This window comes from Rhinoderma darwinii, chromosome 1 (genome assembly GCF_050947455.1).
Source record: "Rhinoderma darwinii isolate aRhiDar2 chromosome 1, aRhiDar2.hap1, whole genome shotgun sequence".
NCBI classification, from domain to species: domain Eukaryota; kingdom Metazoa; phylum Chordata; class Amphibia; order Anura; family Rhinodermatidae; genus Rhinoderma; species Rhinoderma darwinii.
In genome coordinates this window covers 635,137,057-635,159,176 of record NC_134687.1, presented here as the reverse complement: position 1 = coordinate 635,159,176, position 22,120 = coordinate 635,137,057, and the positions used below count along the sequence as shown (strand labels likewise).

General features: G+C 42.2%; 1 protein-coding gene and 1 pseudogene across 1 annotated transcript in view; one reads left to right on the top strand and one right to left on the bottom strand.

Moving 5' to 3' along the window:
- The window catches only part of LOC142659669 (uncharacterized), a 75,958-nt pseudogene extending 56,812 nt beyond the window's left edge, over positions 1–19,146 (top strand).
- Positions 1–22,120, bottom strand: part of LOC142654474 (uncharacterized) — a 1,458,099-nt gene that overhangs the window by 116,292 nt on the left and 1,319,687 nt on the right.

The window sequence follows — 22,120 nt, the reverse complement described above, 5'->3', positions numbered from 1 at the left end:
TCCGGAAAATACGGTATATGAAGGTGTGAGGTAATTAAACGAATTCTCATCCTGAGTTCTTCCTAAAGACTGGGTGTGTGGAGAGGTGTATCCCTTTTGATTTCTTCAGGCTTCCTGTCCAGCGGATGGGATGTCTCTCCACGGATTAGCGGTAAGTAATCTATCTTTTTTTGGTCATGTTGCCTCCCAAAAAAAAAAGCATAAAAAGTCGCATGTAGCCCAAAATGGTACCAATAATAACTACAGCTCATCCTGCAAAAAAAAAATCAGCCCTCATACCACTACATCTATGAAAAAATAAAATAAATTAAGGCTCCAATATGTCAGGGAGGAAAAATATGCAGTTGTGCAGGCCCGAGGGGAACATTTCTTCTGTTTCAAGCGGCAGTTTATCAAGGCGCTAAAATTAGGGAACCAGGAAGGGTAGAGCCCAAACATATCTGCTGGAAGCTGTGGTGCCCATATTATACCAGGACAACACTTCACAGCAAAATTCCCCAAGGTGCGGAGTGTGGACCAAAAGGGGGATAAGGAAGGGCATTTATCAGTGCGACACCGGCCTGTGCATAAAGGATTACTTCACAGCGTACCGCACATCTATGAATTATTTTATCCCATTTTTATACCACCTGACTATGCCCCTGATGTACTCTGCCCAGCTTAAAAATGCCCCCACATTATAAACTAAAATACCAGTAAAACTCCAAACAAAACTACTACCAAGGAAAATCCACGCTCCAAAAGCCAAATCTCGCTTCTGAACCCTACAGTGTGCCCAAACATATATGGCATCGCCAAACCAGGGAGAACCCTTTTAACAATTTTTTTGGGGTGTGTGTGTCTCCAGTGACAACATATTTGTCACTGAAATGGCATATTTGGGAAAAACTGCTGTTTTTGACTTTGCACCATCCGCAGCGCATTCATTTATGGATAAGATCTGTGGCGTGAAAATGCTCACTACACACCTTAATAAATGCCTTGAGGGGTGCAGTTTCCAAAATGGGGTCACTTCTCAGGGGGTTTTTGTTTTATTATTTCACATCAGAGCCTCTGCAATTGTGAACTAATACTTTCGCCAAATTAGGCCTCAATTTCGCATGGTACTCTTTCACTCCTGAGCCCTGTCGATCGTCCAGGGAAAAGATTAGGGCCATGTGTAGGGTGTTAAAAAAAAAAACGGGAAAAACAGCATAATAATTAGAGAGCTGTCTTATGGTGGCACAAGCTGGGCACCACATATTGGCATATCTATGGAGAAATTCCCATTTTCACTCTGCAACATCTAGTGCACACTAATTTCACCTGCGGGGTTAACATGCTCACTACACCCCTAGATTAACTCCTCAGGGGTGTAGTTTCCCAAATGGAGTAATTTTTGGGTAGTTTCCACTGTACTGGTACCTCAGGGGCTTTGCAAATGCGACATGGTTCCCGAGAAATCAATCCAGCAAAATCTGCGCTCCAAAAGCTAAATGGCGCTCCTTCCCTTCTAAGCCCTGCCGTGTGCCCAAACAGCAGTTTATGACCACATATGGGGTGTTTACATACTCTGGAGAAGTTACTTTACATAGGCTGGGGGGCTTTTTCTTTATTCCTTGTGGAAATTATTTTTTTTGTTTAGCTAAAACGTCTTCTTGGAGAAAAAAAATTTTCACGTCCAAATTCTAATAAAATCTATGAAACACCTGTGGGTGCTAGTCTTTTTTGGGCACTTTCCCTTTCTGCAATCCTGACATGGTGCCTAAAATATAATCAAATAAAAAGAAGGCCCCAAAATCCACTAAGTGCTCCTTTGCTTCTGAGGCCTGTGTTTCAGTCCAGAGTCTGGTCACTAAATATTGAGTTGCGTTTCTCTTGTAAAACCTTCTGTGTTACAGGAAAAATTAATGAAAAATGAATTTCTGCAAAACAAAATGAAAATAGTAAATTTCATCTCTACTTTGCTTTAATACTTGTGAAACGCCTAAAGGGTAACGAAATGTTCTAAATGCTGTTTTGAATACTTTGCGGGGTGCAATTTTTAAAATGGGGTGATTTATGGGGGTTCTCTAATATATAGGGCCCGCAGTCACTTCAGAGCTGAACTGGTTCATGAAAAAAAGCCTTTTGAAATTTTCTTGATGTGAGAAATTGCTGCTAAAGGTGTAAGCCTTGTAACGTCCTAGAAAAATAAAATGTTAACTAGTAACTATTTTGTGTGGTATTACTACTAACTTTAGAAGCAGATACATTTAATTTTAGAAAAATGCTAGTTTTTGCAAATTTTCTCTAAATTTAGGGGGTTTCTCACAAATAAATATTGAATTTATCGACTAACTTTTTTCACTAACATAAAGTACAATATGTCACGAGAAAATAATCTCAGAATCGCTTGGATAAGTAAAAGTATTCCAAAGCTATTACCACAGTAACATTTCCGATTTGAAAAATACGGCTCTGTCCGGAAGGTCAAAATTGGCCACAGCGGGAAGGGGTTAAAGGGAATCGGTCACATTGGACATGTTTGTTGTAGGTAATGTATTCTGTCACTGTGTGTTTCCTACAGATGTATCTTGTAGGAGAAATTCACCAGAGAGATGTCACAGTCATCTGTATTCCCAGGACTTTCCAGAGGAAAATCACAATGTCCCCGAGAATTGTCAGGTAGATGGCGCCAAAGTCTCATCAAAATATGACCCTAAAGTAATTGTCCCCAAGATCATTTTACTTTCTTTTTTTTTTTTTTTCTGTTTAGGGTGACAATCTGATTGATAAGGTTGAAGAAGTTAAAGTTGAACTAGAAGAGGAGACAGAATTAATGACTGATCAGCAGTGTAAGGAGGGGGAGACTTTCATTAGTTGTAAAGAAATCCTGTTTTGCGGGTCACCTAGATACTACTCCCATCATTTCATCATCAAATGTAAACCATTTATTCTGTCACTGTGTTTCCTACAGATGGATCCAGTAGGAGAAATCCACCAGAGAGATGTCCCAGTCCTCTGTATTCCCAGGACTGCCCAGAGGAAAGTCACAATGTCCCAGAGAATCATCAGGTAGATGAAGCTGAGCCCTATACCAGATCTATATAGAGGGGTGTGAAGCTTTTTGGTCCTATGGTCATAGATTTTGGTGGTTTCTTATGTTAATCTATTACATTCTTCGCACTCTCTCTTGTATTGTACTGAATTGTTACTTATGTGAAATCAGGGGGAAGATCTGACTAATATTAAAGTGGAGGATGACGCAGAAGAGCGGGTGAGGGGCGATCAACCGTGTAAGAGTGAAGTGGAGGAAGAAATTCCAGGAGGTGTTACCACAGGTAAGTAATTATGTATTCAGAAAGTGAATTTTGAGGTTTGTTAAGGGGAGGTTCCTCCTTAGTGCTATTTAAGTATCGAGTATGAGCGCCACACGCAGGAAATACACGCACTTGCACGCCTTGTTATGCTATAAATTATTATCAATGGTTGTCTGAGGAATATTATGTCACATTGAATGAATTTGGGCATGCAAATCATCAAGATTGGCTGCTGGCAGTTCACTTTGCACAGTGGAATGAGCAACATGGGGCCTGGCGTTGTCCTATTAAAAAACGGCTTCTGGGACACTATGGAGAAATGGCAGTGCCACTGGTTCCACAACCAAATGAATGTAACGCCGAGCTGTTAGTTGATTTATAATGAAGACTAGAGGGGTCCCGCTACTGTACATAATGCCTCCCCACCTCATAATCCTGGGAGTACGAACTGTGTGACTTTCTTTTGTGAAGGCCTCTTCATGGCGTTGCCCACGTGGTCTCCAGACCAATTTCCGTCTATCATTGTGTCCGAGACAAAAGCGGGACTGATCCCTGAAGAGGATAGACCTCCACTACAGCCTCTATTGCTGTGCACCATGATAGCCTTTGAGTGGTGACGTATAGTCAATGGAACACCTGTAGCTGGGTGTCTGGCTGGTAGCCCAATTTCATGCAAAACGCCTTCTGATGGTTTGTGTCGAAACTAGGCTTGGGATGTGTCCAATTTCACTTGCAGCACAGAATGGATCACTACAAGCCATTCTTTCAATCAGATGGTCCGTCTGGGCAGAGATTCACCTCCGCGCACCTCTTGCCGTCAGTCCTGTTCGTTGTTCTCACAACCTCCGGGACTCGCAACGTTGAACAGTGCTGACCCCTCGGCCTAGGCACGTAGCGATCTGCCGGAGTGATAAACCAAGTTCTCTCAGTTCAAGAATTTAGTCCCTCTCCGTTTGCGACAAGTGGCGATAACTGGCAGATCAACGAACAGGAGGCATCGCACAATCATCCTACACCACTTGATTTTTGAGGTTTCATGAGGCTAAAAATCTTTGCTTTCAAGCTGCCCCCCCACACACACACACGCCTCAAAATGTGATAATTTACAGATCTTCGCGACACCTGCTACTTCCTTGATTTGCAAAACCTTACGCCTTGTCCTTGTACTTGCAATTTCATTGTTGAGGAATGTATTTATTCTCTCTGATACTGGCAGCCTATGTGATTTGCCCCCTCCTCTACTCTCTCTGATCTGCAGTGTACAACCTCCCCCCCCCCCCCCCCGCCCCTACCTGTGTGTTTCTAAGGCTGAGTAGACACTGAGTTTTTTGACAAGTTTTTTTGACGCGGAAACCGTGTCTGAAAATGCGGCAAAAAATGGCCGAATCATGACCTATCATGAGGCAGTTTTCGCCTCCAAAAACCCATTGGACTCAATGGGAGACGTAAAAACAACATCTCGAGCTGGCGTGGCGTTGACGCGTGATTTTGTCACAACGCTCGCGGTATTTTCCCCCTGCAAAGCACCGCAAGCCCAGCACAAAAAAGGGGCTGGCATTTCTGATGCTATCTGGAGGCAGCCATTTTCCAGTTGCCGAAAACGAGGAAGAACTCCCATGAGGAAAACAGCTGCAATTTTCTCCAGACCTCCATCAAAATGTAAAAAAAGTAAGTACATTACTGCTCACATCTGCCATACATGTAGACAGATGTGCTAATGGCTTTTTTTTTTTTGTATTTGTTTTTTCAAATGTTTTTTTTTCTTTGCAGTTCATTTGACTACTTTTTTTTTTTGTAATTTACATTTCAGGAACAAATGTCAGAAGAGGCGTACCATCGCATGCACTTAAATGTTGGAAAACTGATTCACGAAGTGAGTATTCAATGATTTTTTCATGTGGGCCTGTTCAAATTAGCGCTGTGTTTCCGTTGAGGGGTTCAGTTAGTGCCTTCAGTTGGTGTGACCCCCTCAACGGAAAGGCAAATGTAAACTATAGGTTACGTTTGCATCACCGTTGATTTCAATGATGATGGGTCCATTGATGATATTTTTCGTTTGTCTCTGTTGTGCAAGTGTTCCGCCTGTTCACATCAGCGTTGGATTTCTGTTCAGGGGTCCCGTCGGAGGTTCCACAACGGAAAGTCAAACGGAAACCACAGCTTCCGTTTGCATCACCATTGATATCAATGGTGACGGAAACATCGCTAATGCCTTACGATTGTCATCGTTCCAGCAGGCTTAAGTTTTTTAGACTGAATCAATAGCGCAGTCTCCTGCACAACGGAGACAAACGAAAACCATTTTCACACGATCCGCCAACATTGAAATCAATGGTGATGCCAACACAAACCTCTAGCTTACGTTAGTTTCAGTTTGGACTCGGTTCATGGGTGGTCCATTCATGAACGGAGCCCAGAGTGAGATGTGAACAAAGCCTAATGTATGCTTTTTTTTCTAGTTTTGCTTTTACATTTGTTTAGCCCATGTTCACACAGGGCGGATACGCCTAGTATAATGTACACAGCATATATGCCAGCAGAATGCCAGCAGAAATGTAATTCTTCAAAATTAGGACCTGTTCACATCAGCGTTGGCTTTCCGTTGAGGGGTTCCGGCGAAGGCTTCTGCCGCAACGGTGACAAACCAAATCCATTAGCAATGTTTCCGTCACCATTGATATCCATGGTGATGCAAACGGAAAATAAGGTTTCCATTTTAGTTTCCGTAGAGGGGTTCACAAGACTGAAACCTCCAACGGAACCCCTCAACGGAAAGCCAACGCAGATGTGAACAGGCCCTTACCTGTACGGACAGGGTGGATACACTGTGTTAACACTAGCGTTGTCCTTCCGTTGAGGGGTCCCAACAGAGGTTTCCATATACCCTCGACGGAAAGGCAAACTGAAAGTTAGGCTCTGTTCACATCTGCATTGGAGCCCCGTTCTGACGTTCAGTCTGAGGTTTCTGTCCGAACGGGACCCCAAGCAGACACAAACTGACACCGACTGAAACCAGAGGTTTCCATCTGCATCACCATTGATTTCAATGGTGACGGAGCCATTGCCCCTGGTTTCGGTTTGTCTCTGTTGTGCACCGGATCAGTCATTTTGCCCGAAGCAATAGTGTAGTCGACTACGCTATTGCTTCCGGCAAATGACTGATCCAGTGCACAAAAGAGACAAACGGAAACCAGGGGCACTGGCTCCGTCACCATTGAAATCAATGGTGATGGAGACGGTGCCGTTCTGACGGAAACCTCAGACGGAACGTCAGAACGAGGCCCCAACGCAGAGGGGAACAGAGCCTTACGCTGCAGTTTTCCTCACCATTTAACTGTATGGTTTTGGAAACCTAGCTGTAGGTTTTCGTCACCTAATCTGACCCTTATCGGCAGCGTATGCGTCCTGTGTGAACATACGTTATTAGTGGATTTTATGCAGCATGTGGATGAGATTTTAAATCTCATCCACTTTGCTTCTACTGTACGCTGCAGATTTTCCACTATGAAATACCTTTCATCTGAACATACGCAGTGGCAGATGATAACGTGTGTGCAGGACAATGTTAATTTAGTTAATAAACTGACGTTGCAATTGTATTTTATTACAGCTCAAGTCACATCCCTGCCTATGGGACAAAGGTGCGGCCGGGTACAGTGACCGTAATGTCCGTGAAGATGCATGGCTTGAAATATGTAAGGCTCTGTACCCGGCCTGGACTAGTCTCTCACCTGCTCAAAAAAGGCGTAACGGTGAGTATGTCTTTGCTTTTTAAAATTGCACTTTTTTTCAGGTTTTTTTTTTTTAAAGTATTTTAAGAACTAACTTCAATTTTGTCTTTGCAGGGGTATATGTGAAAAAAAGGTGGAAGAGTGTGCGGGACCGCTTCATGAAGGTGGTGCGGAAGGTCAAGAGGAGTGGGGGTTCTCCATTGAAAAGACCAAAGGTCCCTCATCATGATGACCTGCTGTTCATCTTGCCTAGCAGGGGACAACGACCGTAAGTATTGATGCCTATGTTTTAGGTACATAATGTTTTTTTTTATTTTTCACAGAACTGAAGGCAATTTTCAAGAGCCAGAGGCCCCTGCCACCCAAGATGAACAGCAGCAGATGGAGAGGGAACCCACTCCTTCAACATCGACCCAGCATGAAGCAGAGAGGGAAGAGCAACTGGCGGGAGACTTGGTGGCCACAGACATGCCACTGGGGGAGGAGACACCTGTCTCCTCACCCTTGCCGTTCTCTCATCTTGATGCCCCCCCTGTGGCCACCCAGGTCAGTGATCCCTCCCCCCATACATGCAACTCTTCCAGGCGGGGGCGTAGAAGGACCTGCCCGGTAAGGAACAGGCAATTGGTTGTGCAGACTGAGTCCATGTCCCTTATCCAGAGGGTGGACGGCGACAAGTTTGACTTTTTTTGGGTACGCGTTGGCATCTTCGTGCCGCCAGATGCCAACGGAAAGGCAAGACCACTTTATTGCCTTTTGTCACGCCGTGGCGGCAGACTTCCAGAACGCCCCCGCCCTCCCGGAACTGAGTGTACTTCTCATCCATTTCCGGCAGGCTGTACAGCTCCATCAGGCCCAACTTTCTGGCGCAGTCTCCACCACAACCCAGAGCCAACCCCTTACCGCTCCTGTCCCTTACCCCGCTCCTCCCCTGCCCACTGCTGGTGGCCAATTTTTCCATTGCTTTTACCCATACCACCCTACCAGCAGTGGGCCACAGCCTACTTGCTCAAACCCCCCCATCCACCCACCCTCGTTACTACAATTTATAGTTTAGCTGTTGGAGGTGGTGGACATGTTTTTGGTTTGCTGACATATGTGAAATAGGGGTAAATTATGGTGGGTGGGTAATAAGGGAACCGTTGATTGCTGTGTTTTTTTTTTTGGTTTTGTAATAAATTCTATTTTAATTACTTCAGTACATTGTGTGTGTCTATTTCTTTTTTCGTTAATTTTGTTGGGGTTTTCACACGAGAGACATTTATGATACATCCACGGGATATGTCATAAATGTAAGGTGGCGTCCCAGAGCTGGGACCCGCATCTATCTGTCTCCACAACGGGACCCGCTAAACCCCGTTCAGCCGCTGTGTGTTGCTGCTGAGTGAAGTTAATTTTCGTCCATGAAAAAGGTTATATGGTCGTGAGTTACGTAAGCAACGTAACTCCCTGAGCTACGCTGTTTACGTAAGTCTCATCAAAGGTAATGGTAGTTACGTAAACAGCGTAACTCGCATGCTATGCTGCTTCTCCAACTGCCATTCACTACTATTGGAGTTAAGGAAAATGCGTAGCTCAGCGAGTTACGCTGTTTACATAACGCACGACCAGAAAACCTTTTGAAAGTTTTGAAAATACCTCATTCAGCGGCTGAACAGTATTTAAAGGCCCCGTTCTGGAGATAGATGCGGGTCCCAGAGGCGAGACCCGCATCTATCTGACATTCATGACCTATCTAGCGGATAGGTCATAAATGTCCCTCATGGGAAAACACTTTTAAGGGATACATATCTCATTAGGGTTAATCCACTCTATTTAGGGTTCGTTCACATCTGCGTTGGGGTCCCGTTCTGTGGGAGGTTTCCGTCAGAACGGGACCCTAAGTAGACACAAACTGACACCGTCGTAAAACAGAGGTTTCCGTATCCATCACCATTGATTTCAATGGTGACGGAGCCATTGCCCGTGGTTTACGTTTGACTCTTTTGTGCACCGAACGTGTCGTTTGGCCGGAAGCAATAGCGTAGTTGACTACGCTTTTGCTTCCGCCCAAACGACTGATCAAGTGCAGAAAAGAGTCAAACGTAAACCACAGGCACCGGCTCCGTCACGATTGAAATCAATGGTGATGGAGACGGAAACCTCTGTTTTCCGACGGTGTCCGTTTGTGTCTGCTCAGATGTGAACGAAGTATGAGGTATATTTCCGCAACCACACAACTGTAGAGTGTCCTGGTCAGACATAAAAGAATTGGGTTGACCATGACACTATACCTTATATGGCTGCATTAGTTGACCTGTTTTATCAAGGCCTTATCCCTAGTTTAATTTGTAATCTGTAGTGAACAGCTAGGTGACTATTTGTTCATAACATTTCAGATTACAAATTTAAACGTAAAAGTTTAGCTCCACTTTTATAAGCTTCTGACATGTGGTAGTGTCATGTGTAAAGTTTTGATTGGTGGGGTCCGAGCACGGAGAACCCCCTCCAATCGCTTAGACAAAGAATTTGAATACTCATGTGAGCACTCATCCGCTTCTTGTGTTTGGCTTTTTCTGGAAATCCAATGTATTGGAGTACGGGCTCATAAACTGTTTATTGATCCCGTCCTCCGATACATTGATTTACGTAAAAAGCCAAACACACACGAAGCGGCTGAGTGCTCGGACCCCCACTAATCAAACCTTCACCGATGTCACTGACATGTCAGAAGCTTGTTAAATGTTTAGCTACACTTAAATATGGATTATCCAACCACATGAAACTCACACATAGCCACAGGATCGGTTACAAGCACTTCATAGTTTGTCCACACGTAGCGTAATTGCTGCGTATTTTCCGGCCAGAATTGTGGATGGAAACTGCGCAGCTGAATACAGTAGCAACAAAGTGGATGAGATTTAACAAATCTCATCCACACGCTGCACAAAAATTCAAAGCAGAACTTGACCTGCAGTGTCTAGATTTTGGCCCGCAGCACGTCAATTCCTGCTGTTGGAAGTGTATTGAATTTGAGCGTTCTTTGAGCAGAGGAAAGTCTGCTACAATTGCTGATCAAATTCCGTTACGTGTGGACAAGGCCTTCTTTCAAACGTAAAGGATAAAAACAAACACATTTATTGCAACAGAAATTAAATTTTATTAAAGTATACAAGGCCTTTAAATTAAAGGCAAAATAACAATCGACATGACACAAAGCCAGCAGATGAAAGTTGCTAGCAGGCTGTCTGATGAGAGGTTGGATGGGACCCATGAGGAGAACCATCAGTCCTGGACAGGCTGCTCTTCGCTGAGACTTTCAAATTGCCGGGGTACGGCACCTTCGGGTCTCATAAAGTAGTCCGCAAAGGCATCTCTCACCTGTACAGCACGGTTGGATGCACGGCCAAAAAAACAATTGCCAGGTAGGTCGCTAAAAGCTTCCTGTTGCTCCACGGCCATGTCCAAACTGTCATAGTCCCGAGCATAGTTGTGGAGCACACAGGCATCTTTAATGACCATGTCAACTGTGTCTGGATCCAACTGCATTGCACAGGTGAAGACCCTCCACTTACTACTCATGATCCCGAAGGTGCACTCCACGAAGCGTCGTGCCCAGCTCAGCCTCATGTTGAAGACTCTCTTCCGGGCATCCAGTCCCCTTCGTGGGTATGGGCGCAGCAGGTTGTTCATCAGCGGAAAAGCCTCATCCCCAACCATGACTAAAGGGAATAGATGCGTGGTACCCGGAAGAGGTCTTGGAGGGGGCAGAGTCACCTGATCTACCAGCACTCGCTGGCCGAATGTCGATGTCAGTAGCGCCAGGGAGTCCCCAGTACTGCCATAGGCGCCGACTTCAATTGCAACAAACTTATACGAGGCATCAGCCACCGCCATCGGGACCACAGAAAAGTACTTCTTGTAATTTGGAGTAATGTGATCCTGAGTGCGGTGGCTGCTGCACACGTATGTGCTTACTGTCGACGGCGCCTATGCAGTTTGGTAAATGGGCTGTAAGTGCTGCCAGATCACGTGGCATGTACTCCTCACAATTTCGGAGATGGTAGATTTACCAACCCGGAATTGGAGGTGCAGAGATGTGTAACTCTCCCCAGTTGCCAAAAATCTGAAAAAGAGAGCGAGAAAGAGAATAAAATTATTAGTACAAGGAGCAATCACGTATATACAAGCCTATCTTCACCATACCCACTAATATCTTACAAATTTAATCGATGGTCAAGAAGCAAATGTTTTTGTTTTGTTTGTTTTTTAAAAACTCACCGCAATGTGATAAGCAGCCTATCCGTTGGAGAGATGGCCCTACTCATGGTGGTGTCCTGGCGCATCAGATGGCACTGCAGGGTCCCATCCAGTCGAGCAAATGCGCTCATAGGCGATCGAATTAAATCTAAAAACTTCTCAGGATAGCTGTAAAGAAAAAATCACAATGGATTAAGCATTTTTAAGTTTCAATTACGTTTTTCCATTCACCACTATCAGACAGCCATAACAGCCCCCCCCCCTGTAGACAGTGTCACAACCCACTTGTGGATAGCGAACCCCACCTACCACTTGTAAATAGCGCCATACAGTACCACTGTAGATAGCGCCATACAGCCACACCACCCAAATAAAACAAAAAAACATACTCACCTAGGCGATGAACGAAGCTGATCCACAACATCAACTACAACGGGATCCTTGCATAGACCGGCGTGATGCATTGATGGCATCACGCTGGCCGGCGCAGGGATTCTGTCTCTGCGCATGATAAAGAATGCATTACAAACATGGCCTCTAGCCTATGGCAGAGCAGGGAGATTCCTCCCTGCTATACCATACTGTTCAATTGTATCTGCGTCCAAGGACGCAGATACTATTCAATGTAGTGTGGCCATATCCGATGCTAGCGGCGTCTCCGGGCATGGGGGGTCTGTGCTGGAGGACGGCACTGGCACCCTCATGCCGTGTGCCCTGTAGCAGCTGATATGGTTGCTACAGTGCTAGTCACAACCCTGCTAACGGCCTGGATGCCGTGGATGCTATAAATCATGCCATCTAGTGGTTAAATGGACAGGATCATAGTTCTCCCTGTTCACATTTTTGTACCGTTGCAACTACAAAAAATAGAAAAACTCACCATCGTAGTTCTGCTTACAGATGTGCAATGTGTCCCCTCTGTGGCCGCAGTTCATTAATGGGGTGTACCCAATAACGACGGTGCCGTTCTCTCCGTTATTCTTCCTCCTGTGAAAAATAAAGTGTTGAACAGGAATGAATGCTTTGTCTAAATTTTGCTAATAGAGGGTAGAAAAAGTGTTGGTCAAAACTTACCTGACGCAACCCACGCCGACGCACAACGTTGATCACAACCTTCATGAGGAGGCGCATCTTACGCCTCCTCACCTTTTATTCGTTGCTGTGGTAAGGCCACACTGCTGCGCTGTTCAGGATTTTGGTCCAAAGTAGCAGTTTCTCCTTTCTATAGCAGTACTGTGTATAAAATGGCGCCTAGGAGAAGACTGGGTGGAGTTTTAGCCCTCTTGGGAAGTTCAGCCTTCCTGAGTGATGTTTTAAAAATCCTCGTCTCAAAACTGTGTCAAAATCCGCGTCCCCTGTAAAAAAAACGCTCAGGAAAAAACGGAACTGATTTTACAGGCGGAATTTCCACCTGCAAAAAAACTCTGTGAACCCAGCCTAACACTGAAAGGAGGAAGGGGGAGAGTAGATTACATTAGCCCGTCAAGAAAAGATGACTGACTGTTTTCAGTTAGGAGCAGCGGCACAGCCAGTTATCTACAGGAGCTGCACAGACTCTACAGCAGAAAAATGATAGGACATGTTTAATGCAGTCTATTTCTATTTTTTTTCCCCGAGGGACTCCGTGATGAAATATTTTTATTTTAATGCCATTTTTTTCAAAAGGGTGTGGTCACACGTAGCAGATTTTGTTGCAGACTGAAAATCTGAATGTGATTGTTTCTCCAGCAGGTGCATTAATTTCTGCAAGTTTCATTCAGATGAATGGAACCTGTTTTTTAGTTGCAGAAAATTTTTTGCAACAAAATCTACCGCGTGTGACTGCATCCAAATGCAGCATGCTCTGGGTGGTGTTGTTTTTTCTGGCATTTTCCCACTTTGGGACATGTGAATGTAAAAAACACATTAAATGTATTGTTTTTTGTGTGTGAAGAAAACCTAAGGCTATAGGCTAAGGCTAGCACCACAGTGCCCACTGTAGCTAGCCCCCTGCACAACGCCCATGTAGCTAGCACCCCACACCCCTCACCTGCCATGGATTCCACCCTGTGAGGAGCCCCTTTCATCACGGTCAATATAAGATCCTCATTATAGTTCTATATTTAATATGAGGCTGGAGACAAGAATTGAGGAACTTTTTTTAATGGCACCATTTAATTTACCATATAATGTACTGAAAAAAATTCCTTTATGGCTTTTACAGCACTTGGGAGAGACCGCCTCCTGCCGGACAGGAAACCAGAAATTGCTTTAAAATGGGTAACACTCCCATTTACCTCAGTTTCTGTTTCTTGTCCATAGGACACATTGAGGCATATGGGGTTTCTTTGGAATTGCAAAACTTGCAGGCCCCTTAGCTTCAACAGTGGTATTTCCCATGTGTATGGAGCTTACATTTCCGGCAAAAGACTCCACCAGGAACCACTGAGTGCATGGAGTCACTCTACTTTTTCTCCCTACTGCCGATTGTAGCATCCCTTTCCCGGTGATTGGTTCCAGGCAAGCTTTTCTTACCTGAATGGCATCTGAAGATCACTGGAGAGTGTTCCTAGCGTGCACTAGTCCCGTGGGCTGCATGTATTCCAGTAGGCCTGGTCTGAAGGAAGAGTCAGACATCTGGCCCTATTTTCAAGACCGGCAAGTACTAGAAATGCCGAATCACTATAAAGCATAAGACACATGTGCCAGAAGTGCCTCTGAGGGATGTCTGTGCACGCCACAATTGTCAAGGAGGAAGAAAGTATCCATTGGTTTTTGGGTTTTGATTTTAAGGCGTTCACATTGCGTTACAAAAGAAATGTTAACTTTTTATTCTGCGGGTCAACATTATGGCGATACCAAATATAGATATATTGTTTTGTTGTTTTTTTCTTGACCACTTTTACAAAAGAAAAACACTATGTTAAAAGAAAATGAGAAAATGGTATGTTGGCTTCATCATTTGCAGCCTTCCTCCTTTTTTTTTTTTTTGCGGATCCATAAATTCGGATGCCACTATGGACCCTATTGCGGACACCGTGCTGTATATGCGGATAACTTGCGGGTGACTACGGATCCGTGTTTGCGGACAGTAAAAACCATTACAGTCGTGTTCATAAGGTCTTGGATACGAAATAAATAATCTCTTCAGCAGCACTATATGCATGGGGTGACGTACAGGGGAACAAGGAGGGTGGGGAGGGGTCTCAGAAATGCCAGGAGGGATTTGATTGGTGGTGATGTAACCCTGTAGGTCATAGGAAGTCAGTCTCACAGGGAAGAGTGACCCTCCATCGACACGAGAGCATGGTCTATTTTGGTAGTCAGACTGAGATCACATGACACAGCTGCCCATAATGACAGGGTTCTAAATGTATGGATGCAACTGAGGTGGGAAGAAACAAATAACACTGCTAGAATATTGCTGGTGAGTTAGCATGATATGTGCAAAAACAAAATTGCCGAAGTGCTTCCTTAAGTGGCTAGAATAATAGTTATCTCGATCCCGGCTGTTAGAGCAGGGTGTCAGCTGTTTTATACAGCTGACGCCCACTGTATATAGAGAGGGCTCATCTCCTGAGCCCGATTCACACTTCCCCATCCGACTTCCGCCATACAATTGTGGCAGAAGTCGGAAAGGGGTTGAGAAGCTTTTAAAGTGGATTTATAGATATTCTTTTTTTTGTTTGTTTGGATTACACTTAAAAAGTAAAAAAAACAATCTTCCAGATCCATAATTATTAGGAAGCATCTATTTTACATTTAATTGTTGTACATACAAAGACATTTCAGTGATGATCACCTGCACTCAGAGGTCACTTCATTAGGTCCAACTTTTCAGTTCTTGATAGGATACAACAAGGTGCTGGAAAACTTTATTACAGATTCTGATTGATAATCTCACTCTGTTGATTCCACTACATCCTGAAAGGTGCTCTATAAAATTGAGATCTGGTGACTGTTCAGACATTAGGATATACAGACCTCATTGTCATGTCTGTGAATTCAGCCTAAGATGTGTTTTTTGGCTCATGACACAATATAATATTAAATGTAGACTGTGGCCATGATTGGGCTTCATTCACATCTGCGTCAGGGCTCCGTTCAGGCATTCCGTCAGAGCTTTCTGTCATGGTTCTTCCTGTTCATGGGTTTCCCTGACGGAAAGCTCTGATGAAACGCCTGAATGGAGCTCTGACGCAGATGTGAACGAAGCCTAAGATTGTCAATAACAATTTTATGTTAAGTTGTTGTGTTAAAGTGATTCCCAATTGGTAGTGAAGGGCCAAATGTGTTGGCAGAGGACAGGCTCCATTGCCCAGATAAGGTTATGCTTTTAATATTTTTGAGTTTTATTAAGTCAAGTTTTGTTATAAAAGTGGTGACTGGATGTAGATCAAATCTGTGCTTGATTATGTTTTAAAGTATTCTACTGGGCTTCATGAGGCAGGAATCGCAATATTTGTGGCACTTTTCCTTGCAGTTTTTTTTAACCAAAGCCAGCGATGGATTCAATCAGAATGGCTTATCCTGCACATCTAAAAACAAAATGCACCGAAAACTGCATGTGTGTTTCCAGCCCGATAGGAATGCTATAGTGTTTGCTTTATGGTTTGAAAAATAAAATTATGAAATACATTTTTAATCCTAACAGAAAATTCCTGTAGGAACTGTGAGGAAAACTTCATGTCATTTCTAAAGTATAAGGTCAAAGATGAAGATGTCATGCAGCAGTCTTCAGGAGAAAACCTCACTACCTTTACCGTACATCAAGGACTTCACAGTACAGATCTATCAAATAATTCCCCTAATCATGAGGAACCTTCTGACCAATCACAGATTGTTACCACAACTACAGCTCAGAAAGGAGGTAATAGTTTTCAATGTGGTAAACCGTTCACAAAAAGCGCAGGTCATTTTACGTGCCGAGTAACTCACACAGGGGAAAAGCTATATTCATGTTCAGAATGTGGGAAATGTTTTACTAATAAATCGGATCTTGTTAAACATGGGAGAAGTCACACAGGAAAGAAACCATATTCATGTTTAGAATGTGGGAAATGTTTTACTCATAAATCGGATCTTGTTAAACATGGGAGAAGTCACACAGGAGAGAAACCATATTCATGTTTAGAATGTGGGAAATGTTTTAATGATATATCAAGCCTTATTATACATCAGAGAATTCACACAGGAGAGAAACCATATTCATGTTCAGAATGTGGGAAATGTTTTACAAATAAATCGGATCTTGTTAAACATGGGAGAAGTCACACAGGAGAGAAACCATATTCATGTTTAGAATGTGGGAAATGTTTTACTGATAAATCAAGCCTTATTATACATCAGAGACTTCACACAGGAGAGAAACCATATACATGTTCAGAATGTGGGAAATGTTTTACAGAGAAGTCAAATCTGGTTATACATGAGAGAATTCACACAGGAGAGAAGCCATATTCATGTTCAGAATGTGGGAAATGTTTTACGGATAAATCAAATCTTGTTAAACATGAAAGAAGTCACACAGAAAAGAAACTGTATTCATGTCCAGAATGTGAGAAATGTTTTAAACATAAACCAAGTCTTGTTAGACATGTGAGAATTCACACAGGAGAAAAGCCGTATTCATGTTCTGAATGTGGGAAATGCTTTACAGATAGAACAGGTCTTGTTAGACATGTGAGAATTCACACAGGAGAGAAACCATATCCATGTTCAGAATGTGGGAAGTGCTTTAAAGATAGATCAAGTCTTGTTATACACGAGAAAAGTCACACATGAGAGAAGCCATATTCATGTTCAAAATGTGGGAAATGGTTTATATATAAATCAGGCCTTGTTAAACATCATAGAATTCACACAGGATTGAAACCATATTTATATTTGAAATGTGGGAAATGTTTTAAAGATAAATCGCTTCTTATACATGAGAGAATTCACACAGGGGAGAAACTATATTCATGTTCAGAATGTGGGAAATGTTTTACAAATAAATCGCATCTTATACATGAGAGAATTCACACAGGGGAAAAACCATATTCATGTTCAGAATGTGGGAAATGTTTTACAAATAAATCGAATCTTATACATGGGAGAAGTCACACAGGAGAGAAGCGAAGTCACACAGGAGAGAAACCATATCCATGCTCAGAATGTGGGAAAAGTTTTATACAAAAAACAAGTCTTATTAAACACGTGAGAAGTCACACAGAAGAGAAGCCATATTAATGTTCAGAATGTTGGACATTAATTCATCTCCAAGTAGCAACAACACCCCTTCCCTTCCACACTTCCTTTACTTCACTTTCAGCATTTGACCTAATAACAAGTGAAATCTTGGCTCCTCTCCTTCTCGACCTACTACCTGCATTAGCGACTCTATTCTCTTGCACCATGTCCAGCCTATTTTCCCAGCAGTCCATGCTCACCTTGCTAACATTTTTAGCCCCTCTCTTCTAGTATCTTTCCCTCCTTTTTTTAATCCCTTAAAAATTAATCATTTATTTTTCTGTTGACATAGCTGTGTGAGGGCTTTTATTTTGCGGGGCCAGCTGTTGTTTTTATTGGCACCAATTTGGGGTACATGCAACGTTTCAATCACTTTTTATTCTATGTTTTTTGGAGGTGAGGTGACCAAAAAACAGCAATTCTGACATTTATTAAGGTGTACACTGGGGGATAAAGAATGTTAGAATAGTTCAGACTTTTATGGACGCGGCGATGGGCAGACAGAGTGGGTTTCCTCATCTAAAGGCTTAGATGACACGGTCGCTACAGATTGTGGCATCTAATTGGTTAAACTGAGATTGGAGTGTATGGAGCCGGTTCAGCCTGGAGGTCCTACTTTTGCCCAATCGCCTATTTGTCTGCTTACTTTCTTTTGTACTCCTTACAATCTTGTTTTCGCACTGTACAGAAGTTATCCTTACCAAAGTCTGAAATTATTTCTTGATGGTTAAATCTAACTAACTACTTTCTATTGATTCCTCTGGATCTCTGTATCGTTTGACACTGTAGACCACCAACTCCTACTGAGTATAATCCACTCTATTGCTTTAAATTAAGTTGTTATCACCGATATATATGGCATATCCACAAGACCCACACCTTTTTCCTAAAACTGGGTGTTCCGTGGAACCTAAACAGAAAAAAAGTATAATGGAAAGATTTGCATGTCTTCCATGTTTTGGACCTTCTAGTTCTGTCTTACAAATACTGATGCAAAATACTTACCAAACTACACAAGTGTGAACGAGGTTATTTTTGCCAAAGGGGAAGTGTCAGGTATTTACACCACAAAAGGAAATGGTAGATCTGTGCATTTTTTTATTTTTTAAACAAAATATTGCAATTACAATTTGGCTTTTTTTATTTTCTTTTCACTTTTGTTGTTTTAATTCCATTATCTTTATATACTGTTAAAATTAAAATCAAATATTGATCCGTATGACCACCGATGTTAAAAAAAAAAAAAAAAAAAAGCTTACACCAGGTCCTATTTCTTTTAGACTGTGATCAGAGCCCTAGACACTACAGGCACCATAAACATGTCATTTTGATTTAATCTAAAATTACTTTGATGTTCTAGTTTACACATTAAAAAACAGTGTTGCCATTTTAATTAGATAATTTTTATTGACCAATGTAAATGGTCGTTTCAGTTCATAGGGTCCATCCAAGGTACATGAGATGTCTGAAAGTGCCTAGGAATCAAACTATTTTTTTTAAATGCCCCCTTTTCGAGCTGTATCAAGTGGTTGACTTTCTGTTCACTGCTGTTTATGTGAAATCCGTGAGAAAGCGGTTGGGCGGATCTCAATGTGCTGTCATACAACAGTTGCAATAAAATGTAAGTGAACCATTTGGCATAACCTGGATTTCTGCGTTGATTACTAATAAAATGTGACCTGATAGATTGTGTTTGTCTATAATTGTGACTTCACTAACAAACGAATATAATAATACAAACAGTTGTAGTGTTTGTCTTTTAGTGTGGGGAGAAAAAGTAAGTGTACTTGTTAGTTTTATAACCTGTTGGTTACCCATTAGTAGCAATCACCTCCACTAAATGTTTCTTGTAGCTGTAAATTAGATTTCCACAACGTTGAAGAGGAATTTTGGACCACTGCGCCCTGCAAATATGTTTCAGTTCATTAATATTTCTGGGTTGCCTTGCATGCACAGCCCTCTTCAGGTCATGCCACAGCATCTCGACATGGTTAAGGTCAGGACAAAGGATTGCCTTTTGAACTTTTGGAGGACGCCCACTTCTAGGGCTAGCAGCAATAGTCCTAAATTTTCATTATTTGTAGCCAATTTGTCTAACCATGGATGGATGTACACCCATATCTTTAGCAATGCTTTTGTATCCTTTTCCAAAGTCATGCCTCTCTATAACGCGTATTTTAAAAGTTGTTTTGCCTTGAGGCATGGTTCACACTAACAAATCTTTCTTGCGAAGAACAGATTAGTCAGCGCTCAGGCTTTGTCTGCCTTTGAACAGAAAGTGGGGGCGGGTCTTAGGCTGTTCAGGCGCGCTCCAGTGCACAGCATTGCCAGAGAAGATTGTGAGTCTGTAAGCCTTTCTGTCCTCTAGTCAGTTTCCCTGTATGCAAATTTAATATATGATCCCACAGCAAAAAATCAAGTAAGCAAGCATTCTTAGATGTTTCCGTATGAATCCACATTGGAATGGGAAAATTAAACGATCTGAGCGAATTCAAACGAGGCATGGATATCAATGCCAGACTAGTGTTTTAAAAAATGTCCAACCTTGTGGGGGTTTTTTCGTGCAAGGGTGTCGAGATTATACCGAGAATGGTGTGGCCGAGGAAAAACATCCAGCAGAAGGGAATTCTGTGGATGTCAACAACCTGTCAAATGAAGAGGGCAGAAGAGAATGTCAAGAATCGTTCTGACGAACAGGCTGTGCACAGTCAAGCAAATTGCAGCTGAAAAAAATGCTGGTACTCTAACTAACGTACCCAAATGCACTACTTGTCATTCCTCAGCATGGATGACCAGTCTGAATGCCATTCCTGTCTAAGCTGAACAGAACGCAAGACCCAAGTGGGCAAAAGAGCATAAAAATTGGATCACTGAGAACTGGAAAAACATAACCTGTCAGATGAATCCAGATTTCTGCGGCACCATACTGATGGGAGGGTAATCATTTGGGAATCTATGAACCCTTCCAGTCAGCTGGCAACAGTTCAGGCTAATAGAAGTAGAGTAATGGTGTGGGAAAGGTTTTTCTGGCATACCCTGTGTCCTCTGATACATGTGGATGGACAGTTGAACAGTACGACTTGCCTAAGCATTGTGGCCGATCAGGTTCATCCTTTCATGGCCGCTGTTTACCCTATGGGAGAAGGCACTTTAGCGGCAACTGTGTGAAGTTATCCAGTCTGTATGGACCAATATTCCCGTAGAACAGTTTCAACACCTAGTGGAATATATGCCACGATGAATTGCTGCGGTTCTAAAGGAGGTTCTAAGTGCTACTAGATTGGAGGTCATTAATAAAGTGTTTATTTAGTGTATTTTTTTCATTCCCAGTAATCGCTTCTCTTCCCTGTCAAAACTTATACATACAGACAGCATAAATATGCCTAATATATAAAAAGAAAATAAAAAAGGGCAAAAAAATAAAGGACCCTAGGACAAGAGGGATATTAGGCTAAATATTTGAACATATTGTACATGACCCCAATCAAATAATATTAATGTAGAATACTGATAAAGTAATAATAGTATACATATCAACATCCATTTGTGCATACACTCCTCAACATTGAAATTGTAACACAAGAAGGAAACTTTTTTGGAATTGTGGAAAGTACAGGATTGATAACATGTTAATAACATGCAAGTGATAAAAAAATAGAAGCAAAATATTCCAAGCATCTTGATTTATTCAGTATCGAGTATGTGCGCCACGCACTTACATGGTTGTCTGAGGAATGTTATGCCACGCTGAATGCACTTGGGCACGCAAATCATCAAGTTTGGCTTCTGGCAGTTCCCTTTGCAATTGCCAACCAATAGTTTTTCGAGATATAGAAAAAAGCTTCTTGTTTCAGGCGCTTCCGTGTAGCAAGATTTTCGTTCACTCCAGACCCGTTTTTTGATAAAAAAATATATTTTATTTTCACTTGACATAAGTGACAACTTGTAAAACATAAAGGATAAAAGAATAAAATGTGTGTGGGCTGCAACGCCGTACCGGCGTCTTCGTCAGGCAGGTAAAAAATATATGCTGTAGATGTGTGTGTATATGTATGTATGTATATATATATATATATATATATATATATATATATATATATATAGATATAGACATGTTTGTGGTAATGCTAATTGCACTAATTAGGGTGGAGCTTCGAAGAAAAAAACCGCCAAAAAACAAAGGCGGGTCAGGGTTCAAAGGTATAAGGTTTAGACATGCATTATATAAACAATTAAAAAAGTTAATATAAAGGAAAATTCGACATTTCGAACAACAACATATAGAAAACAATTGTCTATACACAAAAAACAGTATATTATCGAAGATATATCAATGACCTGTTCTTTATATGGGCTGGCACCCCAGAGGAAGCTGCTAATTTCATAAATTATTTAAACATCAATGAATGGGGAATACAATTCACCCCCAGTACATCGAAACAAGAAATCGTTTTTTTAGATCTAACAATTGGCCACATGTACAATAAATTTGTCACCAAAACTCATTTTAAAAATGTAGATAAAAACAGCTTTTTAAATTTCAAGAGTGCTCATTATAAAAAATGGACCATTAACATTCCTCACTGTCAATACAGGAGGATCAGGAAAAACTGTTCATCAACAAAAGTATACATAGATCAATCAAAGATTCTGAAAGAA